The sequence below is a fragment of the Sinohyriopsis cumingii genome, chromosome 11 (assembly GCF_028554795.1).
Source record: "Sinohyriopsis cumingii isolate HCF-2022 chromosome 11, ASM2855479v2, whole genome shotgun sequence".
Taxonomy (NCBI): Eukaryota; Metazoa; Mollusca; class Bivalvia; order Unionida; family Unionidae; genus Sinohyriopsis; species Sinohyriopsis cumingii.
Window position 1 is genome coordinate 68,194,097 of NC_142971.1, and position 26,519 is coordinate 68,220,615.

General features: G+C 33.5%; 1 pseudogene across 1 annotated transcript in view; it reads right to left on the reverse strand.

The window, feature by feature from the left end:
- Positions 1 to 6,052: 6,052 nt before the first annotated feature.
- Positions 6,053 to 26,519, reverse strand: part of LOC149788628 (uncharacterized) — a 140,111-nt pseudogene continuing 119,644 nt past the window's right edge. The window contains exon 16 of the transcript XR_016424184.1: positions 6,053 to 16,355. The product of XR_016424184.1 is annotated as an uncharacterized LOC149788628 (transcript). The remainder of the gene's footprint in view (positions 16,356 to 26,519) is intronic.

Consider the following 26,519-nt stretch of genomic DNA (forward strand, 5'->3'; position numbering starts at 1 on the left):
GAAATGTTTTGAGGAAGTATTATTAGATCCAGACTAAAATGGATAGATAAAGGTGAGAAACCAACCAGATATGTTTGCCTTCTAGAAAATAGAAAGTACATGAATAAAATAACTACAAAATTAAGTAATGAAGAAAATGCAATTATTACTGGTCAATTTGATAGTCTAGGGAAAGTAAAGAGTGTTACAATAATGTGTATAATGAGGAAAATTAAGTAGAAGATTTAGACTTTGAAAACCATCAAATTCCTAGGCTTAAACAAGTGCTGTCTTAAAGATCAGAAGGCAGAATTACCCAAAGGTACTGGATTGTTTGAAAAGTATGAAAAGTAGCAAAAGCGCAGGATCAGATGGCTTTAAAGCTGAATTTTTTAAAGTCATTTGGGTTGACATTGGGGAATTTGTAATTAGAACAATTAATGAAATATATGAACTGGATATTATCAACTGTGTTGAGACAAGAAATTATAACTTGCATACCAAAGGAGGATAAACCTATGCAGTACCTGAGGAACTGACATCCAATTACTCTACTTAATTTTTTATTACAAATTAGGATCAGATGCATTGCAAAAAGGATTAAGTTAGTACTGAATGAAATAATATCTGACAATGAAATTGGATTTGTAAAAGGAAGATACATGGGTGAAAATAAATGGATCATATATGAACCTATGCAAATTACGGAAGAGTTAAAAATTCTAGGTGTATTATATTAAACGATTTTAAAAATTGCATTTGATTCCTTTTGATGGAAATTTATTCATAATGTTTTAACTTTTTTTAAATTTTGTGTCAAGCATAGGGCACTGGGCTAATACTTTTTATTTTAATATCTGAATGGCAGTTTTACAAAATGGCTTTCTTTCTTAGTTTTTTCAAACTTTCCAGACGCTGTTGACAGGGTGATCTAATATCACTATATCACTTATTATTGTGTGCAACAATATTATCTATACTATTAAGAATAATAAAAATATAAAAGGTATCAAGCTAGAGAAAAAAGAATATTTACTGTCACAGTCTGCAGATGATACTGACTTAGTTCTTGATGGCTGTCTTGAATCCATAGTATCTTCTATTGAATTATGATACTTCTTTGCAAGGATTTAAGGACTGAAACTTATCCTGTAAGCCAGCAAAAACATAGGCAGCAGGCACCTTTGGGTGGTTATATGTCTTCTTTCAGTCTGAGCAAGGCAGGGACAAGACTTGTTGGTTGGGGAAGTCCAGGTGTACAGTATCTATGCTCAGTATATCCTTCATTGGGCACCTCAGAACTTGGCCAGTAAGCTCTAGCTTTGATACATCATCTTCAGGTTGATATCTCTGGTAGGCAGCATGCAGGGTACATTTCCCAACAGGGGTGTCTTCTGCAAAGTCAACATTGTCAACAGCAAGGACATGTATTTCATGCATGAAATCAGAGGGAAAGTAAATGCCATCATTGACCAGCATTCTCTGCAACATGGTTGTATTCAAATGACATTCTTAAACTGTGCAGGATGTCAATGATTTTCTTGATTTCAGTAGGATGATAAATGTCTACTACATCTCCTAGCTGTTGTATTTGGTCCTGACCAACCCTGTGACAGAAGCTGTTTAGTTCATTTGGTAATGTTCATTGTCTTGTTTGTAAGTGAACCACCATATGTCCTTTTTAACTTTACTGGTTGCATTTCTGAACAAAGAAGATACATTCCCCTATTCCTAAATTGCAGCATCACTTTTACTCTTGAGGCTTACACATACTGCTTCAATCACACATTTTAATAATAGAATTCTATATCAGATATGTCATTTTGTATTAGCTAATTACATTCTGTGTGACTGCCCTTGTGGTTCACCAGATTATTGGCAGATAGGATGCCTATATAATCTCCTGGAATACAGCGAGGCTACCTACATTTTCATCAAGCAATGTACCCTCAACCTGACTGAGGAAATCAACCTCTACTGATAATTCATCAGTTGATTAGGCTGAGGTGGTGGATGGTTTCAGTGCTCTGTGATAAACATTTGTCACATACATTGCCCATCACTGTAAATTGAACATTTGGGTTGATAGCTGTACAGAGCTTGACGTTGAACTTCTTGTTTTCACCTTTCTCAATGGTTTCTGTCAGAGAACGATCAAGCATTTTCTGTAGCAATTGTATGAACAGGGCTCTTGTATGATGCTCCATTTTCATAGAAGCACATATAAATTTTGTAAGGGGATGACTAAGGGCAAGTGAAGTCACCACTACAGGAAGTGTAACTGATAAATGATTTGCATTTCATATCTTTTATATCTACTGCATATTCCTGCAGGGACTGTCTTGAAAGTACTTTCTGTACCATGTGGCATGTCTCGATTCAAGATTCTGGAAAGTGAAATCATGCTTATTTCATGATTATTGTTATCACCATAGTAAGATTGATTTCTAATGAAGTTCAGTGCTTTTGTATGAGCAGTTGGTTTTTCCACATAAAACCAACTGTCTCAGTTTGACAGATGATTCAGAATATGTAGAAGGTGTAAACCATGTACCTTGTCACTTTTGCAGCTGGCACTTGAACTTGAACTGTTGTCTCAGCGATGGTAGATGATAAATGCTTTTGAGGTAGAATGTTCATGCAACCAGAATGTTAGATGTAGTCAGGAAACCCAACACCACACAAGCATTTAGTCATCGAGGCTCTTAAAATATAGTGAAATTATATGTCGCTCAGCATTGTACATGAGCTAAAATATATGACTTACACAGCTGTTGCATGTATATACAGTATGCAGCTGAATGAAATCTTAAAGACATATAGAGCAAATGGATGAATTTATTCAGGTTAGGTTGGCATAAAATAATATGCAAATATGCATAAATCAAATATGACCTCCAGACACCATAACCAAAGCAGACTCCCCGACAGCCAACAAGTTTTTGTTATTGTTCTTTCAGATGACTAAAGACATATAAAGACATATAGACTAGTTGCTTGCTTTCATTACAAAATTCCAAATGAATATATTTCATGGAACATGCTACCTGATTCAATGTGTAGGATGTGAACTTTGCCAATTTTTATATCAAGTTGTTTAGTGTGCAATATATATGAATCAGGTTGAAAACTTCAAGCTATGTTGATAATTTTACATCACGTGCCTTGCATAAATGTGGACAGAAACAAGAGATCAGTTTCATATTAACAATTATGAAAACTTTAATATAGTACAAACAAAATCACACACTGCTACAGGAAATTCAGGTGGGATATCAATGTTTGTGAATCCAATTATGAAAACTTTGATACAAACAAAATCACACATTGCTACATGAAATTCAGGTGGGGTATCAATGTTTGTGAATCCACTTATGAAAACTTTGATACAAACAAAATCACACATTGCTACATGAAATTCAGGTGGGGTATCAATGTTTGTGAATCCACTTATGAAAACTTTGATACAAGCAAAATCACACATTGCTACATGAAATTCAGGTGGGGAATCGATGTTTGTGAATCCAATTATGAAAACTTTGATACAAACAAAATCACACATTGCTACATGAAATTCAGGTGGGGTATCAATGTTTGTGAATCCCTTTTTAAGCATTTAAATATATAAAGATGAAACAGGTAGTTCCAAAAAATGTTGAGAGTTGTATCGTCAAAGGCAAGCATGCCAATGATGAACTTGCTTTGTATCACCTGAATACTCTTCTGTTCACACGGAGGAAATGTATTTGCAGTTGTAGAAAATTAAAAAAGCTTATTAGAAAGCAACATTTGCTGACTATATACTGACAACTGCAAGTGATTCCAATGCTCATGTGGATAATGAGCCAAATTTGTATCAATTATGATAGTGTTACAGACCTTCATCTTTAATATAATCACATATAAGATCAAGGCATGCAAAGTCACTCTAATCAAGGGGGATAAATCATAATAGTGAAAACATTTTACATCTATGTCACATGAATGGATTAAGGATTGCAAATGGCAGATGTGGATCTGATAAAGGTTTTGGAAAATCTACATGCATACATGGTAATTTGGCATCAACAATAGATTATATTAGCTGACATGCATATTTAAAGAAATATATTGCCTGTTGTTGATAAACTTTAATCATATTCCCATTATATTTTAATTCACTTCTATGAATAAATTAGAGCAGAAACTTTAAAGTGACATTGCAGGTAAATAGTTGACCAATACATATAGAAGAAGGCAAAAAGGCTAATACTTTATCTAACGATCAAGGAATCTAATTGGTCAAATGATGAAAATATGAGGAGATATTCCAGATTTTTATGTAGTCCAACAAACTTGCTTTTTTGTAAATTTAGAAATTGTTCTTTGAATATCAAAATTAATTATTCAGATCTTATTGCTGCATAACGTACTGCACTGCACTTCTTTGTGGACAATGTTTAGTGAATGTACTAAATGAAAAATAGTTATTGCCTATAATAATCTTTGTTGTCTATTAAGCCTTCCAAGATGGAACAGTACTTCTATACTGTGTGTAATCTATAATGTATCCAGTTTTTAAGAATTATTGAGAAAGTATGTGTTTTCAATGATGGCAAGAATGTCTAATACTAGTAATACATGTAGTAACAGCTGTATCTTGAAATCTTTGTGGAATTATAATACATATATTTGCTTAAATTCTCAGATTATAGATAGACGTAACAGATTATTTTTTAAATGTCTTACATAACTGTATTCTTAATAATGCTGGGCACATTCTGTAGATGTTGATGTGTCTGTATCTTTGTACAAAAGATACTTATGATCTTTTATTTTTAAAATACATTTATACTTTTTATATTTTTTAACTTAGATGTATGGACTATGCAGTCTGAAATAATGAATTCTTAACTTTACCTATTTTACTATAAACTAACTTTTGGCATTTTTTGAAGAGTCTTGTTATTTATTCACAAGAGAGTATCACATCTGTATTCTGGTATGAACAATTTTTAAAATTATTAAATTTTTCCTGTTCTGCTGACCAGCTGCAGAAAAATGAAAATATTCAAATTTATTTAGTTCACAACACTTTAGAAATAATCATTTCATAAAATGAGGTATGCCTCTAGGTAAACTGAAGTATGGTTTCTTCATGTACAATTTAAATGCACCAATATTAAAATTATTATTCAATATACTATTCTATATTGGATAACATTCCAAAAACTGGTAAACCGCTATCATTTTGCCTATTCTGGACAACAGTGATGCAAATGAACCTTCCAATTACATGCTTGATTAGTAACTGTATTAAACAAAGTTTTCACATCAATTCTGAACAAAATAATAAATGAGTGTGTGGAAGAAAATAAATTACTTGTTATGAACAAGTCAGTTTTTGAATAGATTATTCTGTAGCAGATGATAAGTTTATGTTATATACAAATTAATTTGTAAATAACTAAGAAAGCATGGGGAAGAGTCTATGCATTATTTACGGACTATAAAAATGCCTTTGATATGGTGGAGAGGGATTTGTCATACTATCATAAGCTAGTTAATGAAAATATTAGTGGAAAATTGTCAAGAATCATTAAGGCAGTCTACATTAATGTAAAGGAATCAGTTAAGTCCAAAGGTTTCATTACTGATGTGTTTGATTGCCCTGCTGGTGTATGCCAAGGTTGTATTTCATTGCCTTTACTCTTTTCCTTATTTTTGAACAATGCCAGAAGACAGATTTCATTTAAAAATAGTTGCAATCTACAATTGAGATTGGGAGAAGAGTGTGATTGCTGAGCTAGCAATGTTATAATGGTCATTGACAATAGACTTCACTTGTAAAAATATCCAGCATTATTATGAGTCTGAGACTTTTGTAAGGTAATTCCTAATCCTATGGTCAGAACAGGTGATCTGCAAATCAGAGGTAATACAGGAATATATGAAGAAAGATTGTGTCAAATTTGTAATGTTAATGTTAAGCTGGTCTTCTGTATGGAGAATTATTAAGAAAGTACATACCTTCTTTCTGATGCATAAACTAAGCATTATAAGAACTTATATACAAAATGATAATAGACAAATGCAGATGATTAATGTAACACAGTTTATTAGAAAAGCCTTAATGATTAGAGAAACTGTCTTATCATCAACTACTGTTATGAAGACTCTTGATACCTTAATACCACCAAGACACTTCTGTTATGTGGCTTACAGGTTTAGAGTTTTATTTCATTTATGTTGTCTGATCATTGTGAAACAAAGAATTTTGTTTCATTCAATATGCTTTTACAATAATAATTGCATAATGTCTCATCAGACATGTTATGTTCTCCTGTTACTAAAACACCTTTTGTGCACCAGGGTTGATTTGTATTATTGCCAGTGGCATGTAAATACATTGCCCTTTAATTCTCCACACAATACACATATCTGTCTTAAAACTCAAAAAGGCAAAGTGATTTGATATCGTCACTTAGTGGTCAGAGTAACAAAAGATATACTAAATGTATATGACTTAGAGAACTGAAGCATGAAAAACCTTTACAATTCTGACTCAAGTCATAAAATTTCCTATAAACACTGCAGGATTCTGGATCTGAGTTTCAAATTTGTACACAAACAGTAATTCAACTTGAGTGTTTGAATCTAAACATGTATGCACACACACAAACATTAAAAAAGCCTCAGTAAGAATTCAAAACAACAGAAAGATTTATGTTTGTCTTAAAAATGTCATGCCTTTAATGTAGAAGTTTTCTCCTTTTTCAAACAATTCACTATTCTCAGTAATTGGGGACTTTGTGCACATTAATAGAACACAATTTTGGCAGATTACTGTATTAAAAGCCTAAGTGTTTACTATTAATTCATAAGTTATCCTAACCCTAATTCCTAAATACACCTCAACACTTCACACAAGACTACAACACTGTACACATGAAATAACTTACTGACACAAAAATTGGTTGTGTCTAAGTCTAATCACCTTAGGTCCAAAAGCATATAGAAAATTTACCATTTTCATTTTATTTTAACTGTAAAACAGGTGTCATATCTGAATGATTCTTCACAAAGCTTATGCCCTGCAAACACTATACTGTTTGAAATGACTATCAAACATGATTTTTACAGGTGGTCAGAATGCCATTAAAATACATGGAGAAAAAATGGAGTCAACTGTTAAAAATACAGTATTCTATCCTCAAAGAAACTCTATTGTCAATGCATAATCAAGTAATATAATTCTTAATAATTTTGAATGGTCAATCAAAGATATGAAGGAAGAAAAATAAATTCATAAATAATAATAATAATAACAATAATAATCTTTATTCTCATAACATTGACCACAACCCCAAAAAACATAGATACATGAAAATATGGTACAACTATGGAAAACAGAATTGTAAATGGTGTGTCATATGGTAGATTCAAGATTATTATTGAGGGGCCCTGAGTGGCTGAGTGGTCTAAAGCGCTCACCATTATGGATCACTGCCTTCTCACCTCTTTCTACATGGGTTCAAGTCTCGGGTTCGGCCAATGTGGGTATGTGAGAAAGCTTGCCAGTAGCTTCTTGTGTGTCGGTGGTTCTTTCAGGGGTTTTCCCCAGTTCTTCCTCCACCATTAATAATGGGTGCCATGTATAGCCTATCTTGTGCTGAAAAGTGGTGTTAAACCCCACAACACCAACACCAAGATTATTATTGTTGCTTTCTAAATATTGTGGATCATGTCAGTAATAACTGTAGATGTAATTTCCTCCCAGATGTGGATCATATCAGTATTTATTGTTAATGTAATGACCACAAAATGTGGATTATGTCAGCATTAATTGTAAATGTAATTTCCCCCCAAACGTGGATCATGTCAGTATTTATTGTTAATGTAACTACGACAAAATGTGGATTATGTCGGTATTAACTGTAGATGTAATTTCCCCAAAATGTGCAGTAGTCCTAAATTAGGAGAATGGATAAATTAGTAGAATAAATGAATTATAAAATGATATAAATGGATATGAGCCACAAAAACATTTTCTACTTGAAAATAGCTAGATTCTGGAATTTAATACACAATATATCATAATCAACTCATCTGTTCCATCCAAGTGTGCAATCCTAATAATTTCCATCGCAGCATGTAATCTCAATATTTTCCATCCAAGCATGTAATCTCAGTAGTTTCCATCCAAGCATGTAATCTCAATAGTTCCATCCAAGTGTGCAATCCTAATAATCTCCATCCAAGTTAAGCATGTAATCCTATTAATTTCCATCCAAGTGTGCAATCCCAAGTAATTTACATACAAGCATGCAATCCTAATAATTTCCATCCAAGTGTGTAATCCTAATAATTTCCATCCAAGCATGTAATCCTAATAATTTCCAACCAAGCATGTAATCCTAATAATTTCCATCCAAGCATGTAAACCTAATAATTTCCATCCAAGTGTGCAACCCTAATAGTTTCCATCCAAGCATGTAATACTAATAGTTTCCATCCAAGTGTGCAACCCTAATAGTTTCCATCCAAGCATGTAATACTAATAGTTTCCATCTAAGCGTGTAATCCTAATAATTTCCATCCAAGCATGTAATCCTAATAATTTCCATCCAAGCATGTAATCCTAATAATTTCCATCCAAGCATGTAAACCTAATAATTTCCATCCAAGCATGTAATCCTAATAATTTCCATCCAAGCATGTAACCCTAATAATTTCCATCCAAGTGTGCAACCCTAATAGTTTCCATCCAAGCATGTAATACTAATAGTTTCCATCTAAGCGTGTAATCCTAATAGTTTTCATCCAAGTGTGCAATACTAATAGTATCCATCCAAGTGTGCAATCCTAATAATTTCCATCCAAGCATGTAATACTAATAGTTTCCATCCAAGTGTGCAATCCTAATAATTTCCATCCAAGCATGTAATCCTAATAGTTTCCATCCAAGCATGCAATCCTAATAATTTGCAGCCAAGTGAAGCATGTAATCCTAACTAATTTCCATTCAAGTATGCAATCTCGATAATTTACATCCAAGCATGCAATCCTAAATAATTTACATCCAAGCATGCAATCATAAATAATTTACATCCAGGCACGCAATCCTAAATAATTTACATCCAAGCACGCAATCCTAAATAATTTACATCCAAGCATGCAATCATAAATAATTTATATCCAAGCATGCAATCATAATTTTTAAACACCAGTCTGTTTAATTAAAGTATCATATATAAACAGTTCTAACAGAAATGTACTGGCTAAAGATCTTTTTCTAATTTTTCAAGCAATACTGTCATGGTTTTATTAGGGTTGATAGAAATGTCATTACTGAGTATCAAAGTTCAGCTAACCCTCCATTTAAATTATCATTAACATTATTTACATTGGAACCAGACTACTGCAAAGCTTTGTCATTTTTCTTTTATATCAATTATTGGATTTGCAATGTATGGAAGAAAGTCACTTATAAACAATATAAATAGGAAGGGTTCTAAAGCATATTATGGCACAACCTTTATTTATAAATTGAACTGCTGATTCAGCATTACCAAAAATAACTTGTTGGCTTCTGAGGGAACATGCATTGCTGATGTTACACAAGTTTTCAAATGTCATTTATGCTTGCATTTTGATAGATCTCTGATAAACATTTTTCTTTGCAGACTCAATCACTGACCTTCATTAGTTTTGAAGTGTGTTTATAGTTTTCCCAACCTTTATTTTTTTATGGGAAAATACTCTTTGTTTCAAGTTGACCAATCTTTAATTTCTTCTTTCAAACAAAAATTTGGCTTTTACTGTAAACTTTTAATCCACTTCCACCTTCATGTTTCTGCCCTGTCTTTTCTCTCAACTCATGTCCCTCTAATTCAAGTTTATCAATATATAGCTTACTCCCCTAAAAATGTTTTTTTTAAGCCCCTTAACATAAATAGTTTTTATTCCCCCAATTTTTGTATACAGTCCCTTAACATGAAAATTTCATCAACATTACTTTATTCTCCAAAATGGTTTACATAGTTCCTTGATGTGAACAGTTTACCAATATGTATTTTATTTTATACTTAATTCCTCAAAATATTTTCTACAAAGTCCCTTAATGGGACATTTCTGTACTTATATAAGATCAATTTTATCTCCCTATTGACACGTGTTGACTGCGTAAGTTTATATCCATCAAGTTAGCAGAAAGATGTGACCAAAAATTTACTTTTTAATTTTAATACCACACAGCACAAAACGTCTACTTATGAAGTTCTCAAATATTGGTCTATTTTTAGAAACAAGGAAATACCGTTTGTCACATGGCACAGTAAATTCAGATCAATTCTAATAATGGATGGTGCATATTTACTGCTGTAGAACTGAGGAGCTGTTTGAAGTTTTGTTATAAAAGCGTTCAAAGATCTGCCAAATGTTTGTTTGTAATCAATAGCAGTATGAAATTATTGCTCTGAAGAAAAAAGTTTGCATTAATAATGATAGAACAGGAATGTTAACAGGTTATCAGATTTTGAAATGGCTACAACCTTTCGTGGCATAAATTTTTTTTACAAAAAATTAAAACTAAGCAAAAACCATAACTTTTACATTTTTAAGGGAAACAATTAAGAAATATATTAATTTGATATTAGTTTCTGAATAATTAAACAACAACAATGATCATACTGCATGATTAAAAAAATATAGTGAAGTATATACAATGCTTTATCATTTAAGTTTCACTTTCATGATTTTGAATAATAGAAAATGTCTGTGGTTTTAGATTAACAGAATAATAATAAAATATAAGAATATATAATATATACAATTAATTTTAAATAAATCAATTTAGAAAGTTTAAGAATTAAGAAAGACTCTAGTCTTGTCTGTGCAATCAAGAGATATCATTTCTGCAGCTTTCAAAATATAATCTGGTCAGTGAATCTAAACTTTAATGACTGGGGAAGCATTAAAGTAATCTGTTTCTATTTGTCACCAATACTAATGGCCAGATAATAACAAAATGATCCATTTAAACCGTTTTGGGGCAAAGAAAAATATTTATACACTCATTATTTGTCTTCATTATGTAATGTTCTTGTTGGTGATTATTAAAGCATATCTATGATATCATACATATCCCATCTTTACTTATCTCACTGTTTAATCAAAACTTAAAGGAGATTATTCCAATGTCATGCCATATATAATTTTGAAACTACTATCAGATCCTAAAATGCAAATATATATTTAATCAACTAATGTAAGACAATTTCTTTCTTTCTTTTTATAACTGAGGATTGTTGTTTATAAAAATTAAAATGTCTAGAGTACATGATAATTTATTTTTTGATTATGTTCTTTGACACATGAATATTAAAATCAAATGCTACTTAACAAGTTACAAAAAACAGATTTCCTATGATATTCATCATACCTGCTAAAATATCATATTTAATTCATAGTAAAGTCTTATTGTTAAGAGTACTCTATTTATTCCAAGTTAGATTATACCAAAAATGTATTTCCTATTTTAACTTTTTTATTTATATTACTTTACCTGGAACACATGGCTTACACATAAAACAATTTAGTTACAAGAGAGCAGACTTGGCAAGTGCTCCACACAGAAAGATCCCATAGAATGGAGCACATGGAATGGGTTGGGTTAAGTATTACATTCCTTTTGCAGAGCTGGTGGCCTGGTGTATATCATGTGATCATTTTTGAAGATAAACAGACTGATTATACTACTTTCTTCTCCATGCTTTTATGAACTGTTTATTGTCCTTCAGTTTTCTTTCACTATAAACAAAATACATGCTATACCTATATGAGATGGAATTCAGACAATCAAAGACTAATACTTAGCAAATCTTGGTTTTCTCCATTAGAAACTGAGCAAATTCAAAGCATGGCTGACTTGGAAATGTGGAAAGCTTTATAAAATTTAAATGAATAATACTGAAATATATAATTTTATCATACTTTCAGCACATTAAAAAGAAAATTATTATTGCACAAGATGTGAACTCAAATTGGTTGCCCGATTAGTTACATCAAGGATAAATTCTATGCAAATTAGGCAGTTCAACATTGACACTGATCTACAGTAAAGGGTTAAGCCTAGCCAAAACCATTTTTTAGCTTGACTAAATCAGGTGGCTTTTTTTTACATAAAACTTGATTAAATGTTGTTTCAATCAATAAGTTCATTATGAATTATACTGTTTATGAAACTGATACTATGCTGATAGAAAAATGAGATTCATATTAACATCAAATACTTAAAAAAAAAATGCAAGTGAAAGATATTATATAACAATATTGTAATAGCAAAAATAATATATAATGAATCTTAAAATTTACTTATATTAAAATGTGAGATTAACATATCTAAACAAGAGGCCCAAAATGGACCTACCATTGCTCATTTGGAAGACTCTGGTCAAAAATCTAAAGATGTTTTCTGTGAAACTGGGTTCAACCTAATTTTGTCATTTTTTAAAACTGTTTTTGACTCTAGCAGAAATGGCCATATTCAATTGCAAGTCAGTATCCTAAATTTATACTTAAAGATCAAATTTGGCTGAAAGCAGTTGAATAGTTCATTACAAATCATTGGAAATCTGAGCAACTTTGAATACTGGTAACCATATTTAATATGACATTGGTCTCGTTGCAAAAGCTTGAAAGACCTTGATGCCAGTATTCTCTTAACAATAGGACTTGTGTTAAAAAGACGATTAACTCAGCTGTGTAATTTTCCCCTGACTGTAGAGGTGAACATACCTCTGAAACCGCACCTGACTGGTCACTTCCATGCCAGGTTGCATTGAAAGTCTGGCCTGACCTCTTACCTGCAAAGGTACAACCAATTGCTATCAAATTCCTGTCTTTAAGTTGCTGCTAACAGAATATTCCCATCAAATTGAACAAGATGACAATCCATTCTGGAGAAACATAAGCAGAATAGAGGTTTTCCAACCAGTTGCTGATGAAGCCACACCATGACAGAAAACCCTCTCCAATGAAGTTATTGTAGAAAGAAAATTCACATTAAGTTTAATCAAGTTTGGCCAAGGTGTTCTGGTGAAGAAGCATAAAAACAGGTTTTCCACCCCACTGCTATAAATGCTATTCATGAATGCAAGAAGGATTAACTTGACTGTGTCATTTTCTTCCTGACTTTTGTATTAAACCAACTTCTGACAAATTAGTTATGTGCTAGGTTCCTCTCAGTGCCTGAACTTGTCCAAAGGAATATCACTACCAAGTTTGATCCAGTTTTGATAAAGTCATTCTGTACCGCTCCGCTGGCCTAGTGGTTAGAGCCTCTGCCTCGGATGCAGAAGGTCGTGGGTTCGATCCACGGCCGAGTCATACCAAAGACTTACAAAAATGGTACTAACAGCTGCCTTGCTTGGCTTTCAGCATTAAGAGGTTAGTGTTAGGACTGGTCGACCTGGTGTCAGGATAATGTGACTGGGTGGGACATCATGATACATGTCTGCGGCATGATGTCCCAGTGCTAGACATCACTATAAGCTGCCACACTGCAGACATCGTAGCGATATGACTGAAAAATTGTTAAAGCTACGTTAAAAATATAAAAAATGACACAAATGTCACAAAGTCATTCTGTGGATCTTTTCCGATGGCATCCCAAATTGTACTTTGTGCTGCATATAAAAATCTATTAATGCAAATAATATGAAATATGTCAAAGAGTTCCTTTAGTAAGAGCTTTAATTATTTCCTAGCACTATTTCCCCCACATTCAGCACCATGTAAAGGTCAAGGTGCTTGTAATGCTACAACTGCTGCCAAATAATTTAATATGCAGGGTTGCATAGGCTCTAACATCTAAGCTTAATTAACATCAGGTATCATCTTAGTAATCAGTCTTACAATATTTTTTTATATTTATATAAAAGTTTCTTTTTCTAAAGACTTTATTTATTACCTTTAATAATATATTATTTGCACAATATGGCAGTAATATGTGACTAATCAAAGATGATCACTCCTGTAGGATTATACCAACTTCTAGTTACTGCTACAAGGTGCCACAAATTTACATTGTAATGGTCTTAATCTCCTGAGGGTGAATTAAGGCGACTGTTCATAAAAACCCCACCATACCATCTTTCAGTCCATTTGACCTAATACATTTTGTTTTCAATGTAGCAGATGATAGCATTTACAACACCATTTGAAACAACTACAGAAAATAAGTTTCCACCTGGTTCCTGTAGAAGCAACAACACTGACAGAAATCCACTCTGGGTGCAATTTTGGTACAGTATGTCCCAGGGATGATTCCTGCTATTAGTTTATTTGAAATGGACCCCATAGTTGTTTTACAAGAATTCAAAACTGTAAATGCAGAAAATGGATGATTGATGGATCTACTATGGACACAAGGTCATACCATAAGTTCAAATGGTCTTCAACTGGGTAAGCTGAACAATGGTTACCCAGTATATGTGTAAAATCAATTATCAAGGAATGACCATTTATTACAAAATGTAAACATTAACAATGAGAAGTTAGCAACCAAACATCTTTCTATCACAGTTAAAATGTAATTAAGAACACAAACAAAAAAGCCGTCTTCATCATGTCTGTAACTCACTATCACACATGCCACATTTTCCATCATGTGGTAGTACCAAAGATCTGAGCTCTGGCATCAACACCATCGATGATTAATCAAAGCAGAAAGGGGAAAAGTTTTAGCTCTGTAGTAACACTGAGTAATGATGGCATTCTATTCATGTTAAAAATTGCAGCAAATCATTATTTTTGACACCATATATTCTTTCAGGCCAAATATTGCCAGTTCCTAGATCAAAGTTTTTGGCTGGACTTTAGAATTTCTGTCTTTATATGAAAAGCAGATCAGCACACAGATAGAAGAATCTTTGCAAAAAGTAGGATAAGTTTGAGATTTGTTGTAGAAAGAGGCCAGGACATGAAAATCATTGGTTCGATTAGTGGGAAAAAAGTTCAACCTTCTGCTCATGGACAAGCAAAATAGACAATGGAAAACAACATCTTTGACATGTTTAGGCATCTGGCAAAATAAAATTCTCTGTGAGACAGATGTATTTTAATGTAACCATAGAAACAAGCTTCCTACCCCTATTTCTGGTGATAATGGAAAATATTTATTGGAGAAAATGAGTTAAAGTAACAAGACATGTTGAAATTTTGATTTCTTGTATAAAAATATTTACATCAGAGAAAAAGTCATTTATGTCACAGCATGTCATTGAAACAGTTATATATATAAACACAAACACAAAGAATTCTTAAAGCTAACAAATGCATCAAAGCAATCATTGTACTGTACTCTATGTGTACCCCATTAAAAGAATCTATGCCCCATGAATAATTTTAATGTGTTTTGATAAAACAATCTGAGACTGCTGCATCACATGCATCCCACTGATGTCAAGTCTTATAAGAGTTGTCCAACATCAGAACTCTTTATTTAGAAAAGCTGACAAGGTATATTGCACCGAAGGGTAACAATAAAAAAAAGTATGTCAGGAGTAACCAACAACAACAAAAAGTCTGATTATTGAAACTTTTGCTTTGAATCCATATAATTTTTTTATTTTCATTTTTCGCTCACTTTGAAAGCATTAATTTCAAATGTTTCTGCACATTCTTGTGTCTCAATGTGAACTTGTTGGAGAGTTACTAAAACTGTTGTCATTTTTAAATTAATTGGAAAATATAAACAGTATAAACTTTTGACAAATAATTTAATAGTAACTTATTAAGTGGTAATTACCTGATTGTTTTGTTAAAATTTCATAGCAATAATTGTGTCTTTAAATTTATTTAGCATTTTTCTTTTTTATGAATAATTTTTTTAAATAAATATTGTTTATAATAAATTCTGTCCGGAAACAGTCATTTTAAATTCTTTGTTCCTGTTAATTATCCTCTGGTTTGTTTGAAAGTTAATACTACAGGCTGACATTCCCATAATTTTGATAAGTGTCAGATCCCCTTGAATCTGAATGACAGCTGACAACCTACTGACAGATACACTGCATCAAAATCATGACCATCCGTTGTGCCATCTAGTATCATCACTTTCTTCTGTCAGTTGATTTCATCAATGTTAGGAAGAAAATGAAAAGCTTTTGTGCATGCTCTGGTCTCATATCAGACCAATGGTCCTTTTCCTCTACTGCCAAGCTTCGTCGGGTCATTGTACCCCTATTCATTATTGTCTGCGTACAATCATAATCTACCCACTGATGCGTCAAATGAGATAAAATTTTCTCATACAGTGCTATCTTTAATTCATCTTCAATTGGGTCAAGCCGAGAAAAGACATTCACAATGTACTGTATAATACAGCTTGTCCCCTAGAAAAGATAAAAACAATCAATTAGAACAAACTGGAGGTCACAATAAAATTATAGTTCAGCTCACATAAAATTCAATGAAAACTTATTTTGATTTGGTTTATAATCATTTATCCCCCTTCCCACCTTTGACCAACCCATTTCCAGACAGGCAGCAACCCACTGCAGTGGTATATAATTAAACCCTTCTATATTTCTTGCATCTTCAGGAGCAGCAGAGAGGGTGAACAGACCATAGAATTCCGACAAAACAAATAAAACAAACAAATAAAATCATCTCGTAGAAAGGTCAAGATTTTTACAAATGAACTTTTCCTTGAGATGTTTTATTTCTGTAATGGACGATTATACTAATAAAATTTCAGTTCGAAATAGTATCTGAAAAAATAAAGTACTCTACGTGTTTATTTATTTCTTGTTTATTTTTTTGACGACCAACGTTGGTAGGTACCCTCTCTGCTGCTATTAATTTACCACCATACCAAGTTTGATGAATATTTTTCAACGCGTTCTCGCTGTCGTTTTTCCTCATCTGTTTCATCTTCATCTGAATCTTCGGAATTTGTTCTATGTTTCAAGTAATATTCAAGTTCTGATGGTGGTTTTTCTATTTTTGGATTTATGTTCTTTCTTTTTCTGTAATAGTTCATCAAACTTCGATATCGATCTCCACCGCAATTTTTACAAATCTGATATAATCCTCTAACGCCGTTGTTTTCAACACAACTTCGTGGACCAGCATGAAGGTTTTTCTTTATAAGATAATTATGTTTCTTGCAATATTCTCCACGGCACCTTTTGTTGCATTTATCTGTTGTTCCTTGACGCAGCCACGCACAGTTGTTCATTATCTATTTAATTCAATTTAATTTTATCATCACCCCTGTTACCCAAATATTTTATCAAGACCCACACGATATCTTGTTCTTGGATCATGTAAATTTATTGTTATAAATCCATGTGGGGTAGCTTGCGCTCGTGAGAAGAAATTTTTGAATTTAATTATATCCATGTCACCACCACACCATGTTTGATGAATATTTCGCAACGTGTGTGTGTCTACGCCATTAAACACAACTAAAATGTTGCAGTTGTCTCTGATCACCTTCGGAATTTGTGTATATCGTTGAGTAACATAGATCACGTCTGTATTTTTATGTCTACCTCGGGAAAATATTCTGGCTGGATTTGATTGTTTATCTAGCATCACATCGTCGTATACAACTAAATTATTAATAAATCTGTCTATGGAATCTACGGATGGTGCTTCATCAATATCGGTTATAAACTCTATAACATCATTATCTTCATCCAGTAATCGCGCGTTTTCATTGAAATCTTTAAGTACATCATAACATCGTTGATCATCAACGGATGGTGCTACTAAATATAATTTATCCCATTTCAACCATCTCATTATCAGAACAAGTAATAATTGCGTCTTACCCGATCCAGATGGTCCTATGATAATCATTCTGATGGAATTCGGTAGCGCAGGATGGTGTTTAACTGGCTCTCGTTGCCGAGTTGCTGAGAAATCAATTATATCCATATATATTATAACATGAATTTATATTGTTTACGCTGTAAAGTTAAAACTCCAACCACTGATTTAGCTACGGTTATAACAAAAAACAAAAAAATAGCGTACGGTGGAAAATGTTCTGTGTGCGGTAGAAAGAAATTTTCGTTTTTACCTAATAAGCGCGGTGGTGATATTGCTAATTTGATGTCAAAGTTTCCAGGTACTCCATGGGCTAAATACAGCGGAGAAAAACATCTACCAGGATATAATTATTGCGGTCCTGGTACTCGACTCGATATCAGGCTCGATAATCAGGATCAACCAAAACCAGGCGAGGAACCAATAAACGCTATTGATCGAGCTTGTCATGCTCATGATGTAGCTTATAAAAGTCAAAATCTACAAGATAGGCATATTGCAGATGTAAAATTAATTCATTCATTAAATTCTATAAAAAATAAAAATATTAGAGAATCATTAGCTAGTTGGTTAGTAAGATCCTCGATGAAAGGTAAATTAGCGATTGGGGCTGGTAATTAATAATGGAATCGATTTATTATTCACCAGTTGGATACTGGAGAGGCAAAGCAGCAATTGGTAAACTCGCTGATGCAGCGGCGGTTAAACATTCTACTGCTAAAGCGTGGTTGTCCAGGCAGGCAATATGGCAAATTTATCTACCACGTCCTAAACAAATTCAGTACGCGTATTTCAATGTCAGTGTTCCTAATGAAGTTCATCAAGCTGATATTCTGTTTTTACCGCATGATACTGTGCGTGGAAAAACGTACAAGTACGCGCTCACCGTATTTGATATTGCAAGTAGATATAAAGAAGCAGAGCCGCTATCAGCGAAAACATCATCTGAAGTAGCCGATGCGTTTGAACGAATTTATCAACGAGGACTCGGACCACAAGGTGGTCTGCGATGGCCACAGCTACTACAGGTTGATCCTGGTAAGGAATTTCTTGGTCCAGTATCATCGCTGATGAAACAACATAATACCAAAATACGACGAGGACATGCTGCAATTCATCGTGATCAAGCAATTGTTGAGCGATTTAATCGAACACTTGCTGAACGGTTATTTGGATATCAATACGCGAGGGAATTTATTCAGGATAAAAGATCTCGCGAATGGGTTGCAAGATTACCAGGCGTGATAGCTGCATTAAATAATGAGATCACACGAACAACCAACATGAAACCCATTAGCGCGGTCACAAAAAAAATATACCAACACAACGAAAAGATGTTGGAAAACAAAAAATATTAGGTGATGTCACAGTCAGATATTTATATGAGCCTGGTGAACTTGAAGGTGGTAAAGTGAGAGCGACTGATCCTATTTGGAGTGTTACCACACACAAAATATCTACCGTGACAAGATCCACCGGGAGAAACGTAGGCGTTTCCAGACCTGCAATCTACAGATTAGATTTGGCCGCTCCTCAACGTGGATTTACACGTGAACAACTACAAATAATTCCCGCGGATACACAACTACCACCAAAATCACTCCGGTGATTTCGATCACTTAACTAGCGCCTCTACGTCGATTACACTCAAGACAGGTTAACATGGTATTTTCTCGTGTATGACCGCGACTATTATCTTTTATATCTACGATTATATTGTCTTGAATCATTACTCGAATATCGCCATAACATTATACAATTACAACTTGCGCAATGATTGTTCTGCTGCTGTTTTAACTCAATAATAAATTCAACATCAAGATCAAAGTCACGTTTATTTTTTTTATCAGATTGTTTGTATCCGATTAATTTTTTTCTTATTATATCATCATCGATGATGTTAAATTTATCAACGATTTCAGGAATTATGATTCTACGTAATTGAGATATATTTCTGACCCTCGATACCGCCAAATAAACTAAATTTGACCACTCGATGCGATCGTCTACAATCCAGACTCGTGTATCAGAAATAGTTAATCCCTGAGACGAGTGGATTGTCATAGCGTATCCCAACACCCATGGAGATTTGTCAGCGTGTATTGCATCTTCGACCACACTGATATCAACGGCGACAATATCATTTAATACGAGATTTTGATTCTCAGTCTGTCCTGGAATATCAACATTAATATTCTGTTTTCGTGTATCTGATGGTCTATAACACAATGGTACGGGTAATTCTGAGTGTTTTTCTTTATGTAGTTGAAATAACTGCTGTTGTAAAGCGTCTCTGATTATTTTTCTACTTGCTACGATCAAATCGGTGGGTCTCCATAATTTCAAAAAAATCACTCATTGATGTCTCTGAGATCACTCCACGTATTATTTCACACTGAATTTTGTTTGATTGTAATCTGATTAATTTTTTAAACTCCTTCAAATTTGCATCGAGAGCTCTATGATCATCATCTATTTCTTCGTAATAATCAACGAAATTTTTTAACTAATCATGTGGAGATGGTCCAACAAAAGGCGGCGGTTGACCATGATCGCCACACATTATTATGGCGGTATTTTTCGTCAACAACCAATCAAGAAACATTTTTAATGTATCCAATGAGACCGTGCATATCTCATCCCAAATAATTATTTTAGGTATATATTTTTCTCCCATCCGTTCAGGAGTCCATGTATCTCCGCGCCACCGAAAGAAACTATGATACGTACACGATTGTACTTGCCGCTGTTTCATCTCACGTGCAAGTCTATGTGTGGGTGTCAGCACGATTATATCTGAATTTCTAAAAACATTAATCATTCGAGTTGTTTTGCCGCATCCACCAGGTCCATTGAGATATACTGTCTTATATCTGGTTATTGGATCACTCAACGATGGTGCTTTCGACATTTCTGATATTTTATTACTCTCGCGATAAAAATCTCTCATTGGAACATCTGCTGATTCTGTGTAATTGTGTAATAGTTCCTTTTTTATTCTCCACGAACCCCATCGTTCATCATTACTTGTAAATTTCATAACAGGTTCTAAATATTTTCTTGAAATATAAAATGAGTCTGTTGCGACTCTGACTGCGGTCTCAGGAAATCTATTAATCATCGATAATAAATTTATAGAAACATAAGCCAACATGGAAGATCTTAGATGAGTATATTGCGGGGATACGTCATTTATGTAACTAACGATCGTACCCAATTTTGTTCCGTCGGATAAATAAACACTCTCTCGATTTACAAATATATTTTTCGCCGTTGTGTCAGCGATTATAAAATCGTACTCGGCATCATCTAGAATTAATCGTGCGTGATGTCTTTTATAATCATATGCACCACCTTGAATAAATTTACCTATAATTTTTCTACCGAGATCTTTTGCGGTTTTGAGTTTATTAGGAATATCATCTTCGGAAACATCCTTGAACTCGCTGATAACTTCAGAATCTGACATGGGCAACCAAACTTTGGTCTGTGCATGATATGATATAATTGCCTCACTGACCACCAACGATGTCAGTATCATACAATCTAGCATATATCGCAACAAAACTATAGGTGCCCAACGTTTTTCACAAAAATGTCCACCAAACCAAACATAACAAATCTTGTGAAGATTTTCGTTAAACTCGAACGATTCAATACAGGCGAATCCAGTCAGATCAAAATCAGGTAATGGTCCATTAATTGCCACTCGCGTCATCTCGTTTGTAGGGTGACCAAATCTTTCAAAGTACACAGAACAATCTCCGTATCCCAGAAAACTTCCTGGATAACATGCAACCATATCAACCGAAATAACATCATTGTAATTGTATTTGGTATTCCATAATCCGCCATGTCCATATTCGACGCAACTTGCGCGTACGTCCTCGAGTAAATCAAATCGTGTTGGTTTCCATGAATTTCGTTCTCTGGCGAAATGAGCCGCAACAGATGGAACGGTAAAACAATTAGTTAGTAATTTGTCAGTATTTTCCGCGTGCTTGCACTGTAAAAACGTCGCAAGATTTTTCATCTCGTCATGGAGGGATTCTGTTCGATATATTTCACCGTTCGGTTTGACAAACTGATCAAATTCACCCTCCTCATTACTTTTAAATAACCATACCGATACAGGATCGGTTTTACTTATTTCGTTGATAAAATCAAACATACTATCTGTGGGGTAAAATCTAACAGTTCGATCACGTGGAAATATTGTTACTGCGTTAGTCCATGCGTGCGCGTTATGATCGATAATATTTATTGGAGCTCCCTTCGATTTATATTTCGATTGGTACAGTACTTCTCCCGTTATTGTCGCCACAGTTATTGGAAATTTTAATATTTTTCCTAACTCAGCAACATCTTTTATTGTAGCACCGGTATCCTTAACCGAATCAGCCCACGAGTTTATTTTTTCACGCCTTAAATCAGTTAATCCATTTCCAGGCATCGCGTTTGTAAAGTGTTCTATTACTCGTTCGGCTACACAATTTAACCTTGAAAATTTCATCGGCGCTAGTTTATCAACGTTGGGTTTTTTATTTATCTCATAGATTCCATAAATAACCGCTGTTACAGGATACGCTCGTTCATAATACGGTTTGTCAATACCCGTCAATAGACCCGGTCTGGAATTTTTACTTAATATGATAGTTTTATTATTACCAAGGACAGGATCATATTTGTCACGGATAATCCAACTACCTGTTTCTGTTAATACAATAAATTTTACTCTGAAGAAATATTTTTGATTGCCCTCGTATTCAGCGATGTAGTTAATGATAGTTGCCGCTCGCTTGTCGTTCATTGTGGCGTCCGTGACTTTGTCGACACTGACTTTGTCAGCTTTCTTGACTCCGTCAAGGCGTATGATCTTGAACGTTGACCATGTATGAGATGCACCATCCGTGTAAAATTCTTTCTTGGCGTCGTGAATTTTCGAGATCAAACTTTTATTTTTCGGATCAACCAAATCTCGTACTGGCAAGTCAGAAGATAATCTGTCAAGGTTGAATTTATATTTAACAGGCCTAGTTTGGGATAATCTCTCAAACTCGTTCATATAATTAAAACAAATATTTAAATAAAGAAAATTATATATATATATATATATATATATATATATATATATATATATATATATATATATATATATATATATATATACAATGTCTCAATGCAGATGGTTGATGATCGGCTCAGTAAATCGATGCAACAAATCCTGCAGAAAGGAATTTTGTTGGATGCACTCACAAAACATACGACGAGGAAGTCTAGGACCAATACCATGTCTACGGTGTGGTATTGGAGTGCGAGGAAAAACAGAATTATGTGGAAAGTGCGGCGGAAAACGGTTCAGAGAACTTAAAAGATATTATGACAAAAAAAATAATAGCGGTGAAAACGCTATAAAATCCGTGAGGGATTATATATCAAGATTTCAGACAAACAATGATTTAAACGTATAATATTATTATAATGGAGCAAAATATATTTGTCCCACATCCTGTCATAACAAACTATGAATCAAATATTAATGGTATCATCAGACACTGCAAGTTGAAGAGACAAGTTGGTTATATTAATAATTTTGGTTATCTTAGATTTACAGTTGGAAAGAAATATTATCTGTGTCATAGATTTACGTATGAATGTCATAATGGGATGATCAATGACGGTCTTGTTATTGATCATATTGATGGAAATCCTCAAAACAATAATTTATCCAACCTTCGTGTTGTCACATACAGCGAGAATAATACGCGCGGTAATACAGGAAGATGTAAGACAATCGGAAAGAGGGCGGTAATTTCCACAAACATAGAAACTGGTGAAGAAATAATATTTCGTTCAATGCATTCAGCTGCAAAATATTTTGATATTCACTCGCAATCAGTACAAAGAGTGTCAGAAAATATATATATAAAACAGCTTTCTCGAAAAAATATAAGCAGAAAATCATCTTTCAGTATCAATAACTATCATCACCACATTATTAACTATCATCACCACATTGAATTAATTTTTTTAATTTATGTCACAGTAGATCCTCCATACACTACTGAATTTTGATTATATAAAAGGGAGATTACTTTGTAATATATAGTTTTCTTCGTAGATTTTTGATTTTTATGATCGTAATTAGTCAGTTTAACTAATTACATCGTAATTAATTACTCGTAGAAGTATTATTTATGGTTTTTAAATATTTCCCATCATACAACATTACGAGAAATCATGATAATGTTATTGATCCGCAGGAAGCTGTGTAGGTACAGAACAGAAACCGTTGTCATGGTAATCGATCTGCAGGTGTGTTCATGCCACCGTTATTATTGATTCGCAGTCTGCTTAGGAAAAATGCTGTTTTATATTCAGAAACTGTTGTTATTCAGAAACTGCTGTTTTATATTCAGAAACTGTTATTATTCAGAAACTGTTATAAATACAGAAACTGTTATTATTCAGAAACCGCTGTTTTAGTGTAAATATTGGTTCCTTAGCTATATATTAACTTCCAAAACATATGTTCGTAACAAGGTTTGATAGCTCAATCAGTATGGTATTGGACTGTGACGCTCGCGGTCCAGGATCAAACCCCCATGGCTGACAATTTGTCGGTGGTGTACGCATAATTGCGATTTTTATAATAGTGGGGGGAACCGCAAACCCCCCCCCCCCCCCCGCTCAGCAAAATCCCAACCACAATATTGACTTGTGGTTGATACATATTTTCGTATCACCCACTGGATTAATTATTGTGCGTGGGTTTTTGCTGAGCGTACATGTTTGTACTGTCCTTAGTTAGTTATATGTTTGTGCCGTCCGTGCATAATCTGAGCTCGCTAATACACTCGATAGGGGGCTCTTCATTCATAATCTGAGCTCGCTAATACACTCGATAGGAGCTCTTCATTCATTGTATATGTTGTGCTGTCCCTGAAACATCCCGACGAACTCGCTAATACACTCGATAGGGGTTCTAGGGATATTTTTTTTATTTTGAAGATTTATATATTATATAATGAACCATGAAAATATCAATGATGTAATTGTTGCTATTAAAAAATTGAAAAAAGATGGAATTAATATATCTGATGAACTTAATCCTGAAAAAATAGTTTCTGACTGTGAGATTTTACAAGAACGTAAAACCCAGGGGACACACACACTATCATCTGAATACAGGCTCATGAAACGGATTCAGGCGGCAATGTTTCAGTCGCTAGCTACCGTAGAAGATGATCATGTGAAGGAGTTCGTTCCTCTCTCTGCCGCCGTAGAAAGAATTAAATCGTTATTATCCCACGAGTACGAGGCAAAGAAAACGATTAGTACTCGCATAAGACTATTAAGAAAAATTATGTCAGATCGTGAAACGATCCAAAGTAACTTCGTTACTGGTGAAACGATCCAAAGTAGTAATTTTGAAGATGACTGAGATCTTTGATCAGAAATATTATTTCTGAATTTGATGGGTTAGTTGGTACTTAGAATCAAAGATTCTGATTTATGCAATTTATAACTCTGATTGGCTAGTTGGTACTCAGATTTATTTATTCATAATTTTGATGGGCTACTTGGTACTCAGATTTATTATTTACTGAATTAATTTGTTTTTTTACTGAAATTTAACAAAATTGTATAAATTTCTTAATTTTGACTACCATTTACCCCATCAAATTTACAAAATTGTACAAATTTCTTAATTTGAGTACCATTTACCCCATCAAAAACATAAAATTGTACAAATTTCTTAATTTTGACTACCATTTACCCCATCAAATTTACAAAATTGTACAAATTTCTTAATTTTACAAATTATTTATTCACTGAATTAATTTATTTATTTCTGAATTAATTTATTTATTTACTGAATTAATGTTTTTTTTTACTGAAATTTAATAAAATTGTACAAATTTCTTAATTTTGACTACCATTTACCCCATCAAAAGCATAAAATTGTACAAATTTCTTAATTTGAGTACCATTTACCCCATCAAATTTACAAAATTGTACAAATTTCTTAATTTGAGTACCATTTGCCCCATCAAAAACATAAAATTGTACAAATTTCTTAATTTTACAAATTATTTATTTCTGAATTATTATTTATTTATAACTCTGATGGGTGAGTTGGTACTTAGAATCAAAGATTCTGATTTATGCAATTTGTGACTCTGATGGGTGAGTTGGTACTTAGAATCAAAGATTCTGATTTATGTGAAAATGATCAAATTTTCAGAAAAAAATAAAACATTTTAAAAAAGATGAATTACCTCATCAGATATATTTATTCGACTTTGATGCAGGAGTGCGCCGGAATTCATCTAACTGTTCTTGTGTTAATAAGAAATCCTCGTTTCCGTGTTCATCAATGACTAAATTGTTCTGTTTTGTGAAAACGCGCGTTTTCAAGTGTATAAAAACCCTCACGTGCTGGTACATTACTGGATCTTTAAAATCAAAGATCTACGATAAAGTCTTACGACCTTACATACAGATTTATTACAAGCTCTTCTTCACGTATGTCAATTAAGCGATTAAGGTGGTCTGTGAGTTTAAAATTGATTCGTGTTAACATATTATTGTGACACCGTAAATACACAGGATTAGTTGGTTCTTGCACGATTAAACTTCCAGGGGGAACTTGTGGTGTGAACGTGTACAGGATGTATCCTTGTTGAGCCTGATTTGATCTTCCGAGATCTATTTGA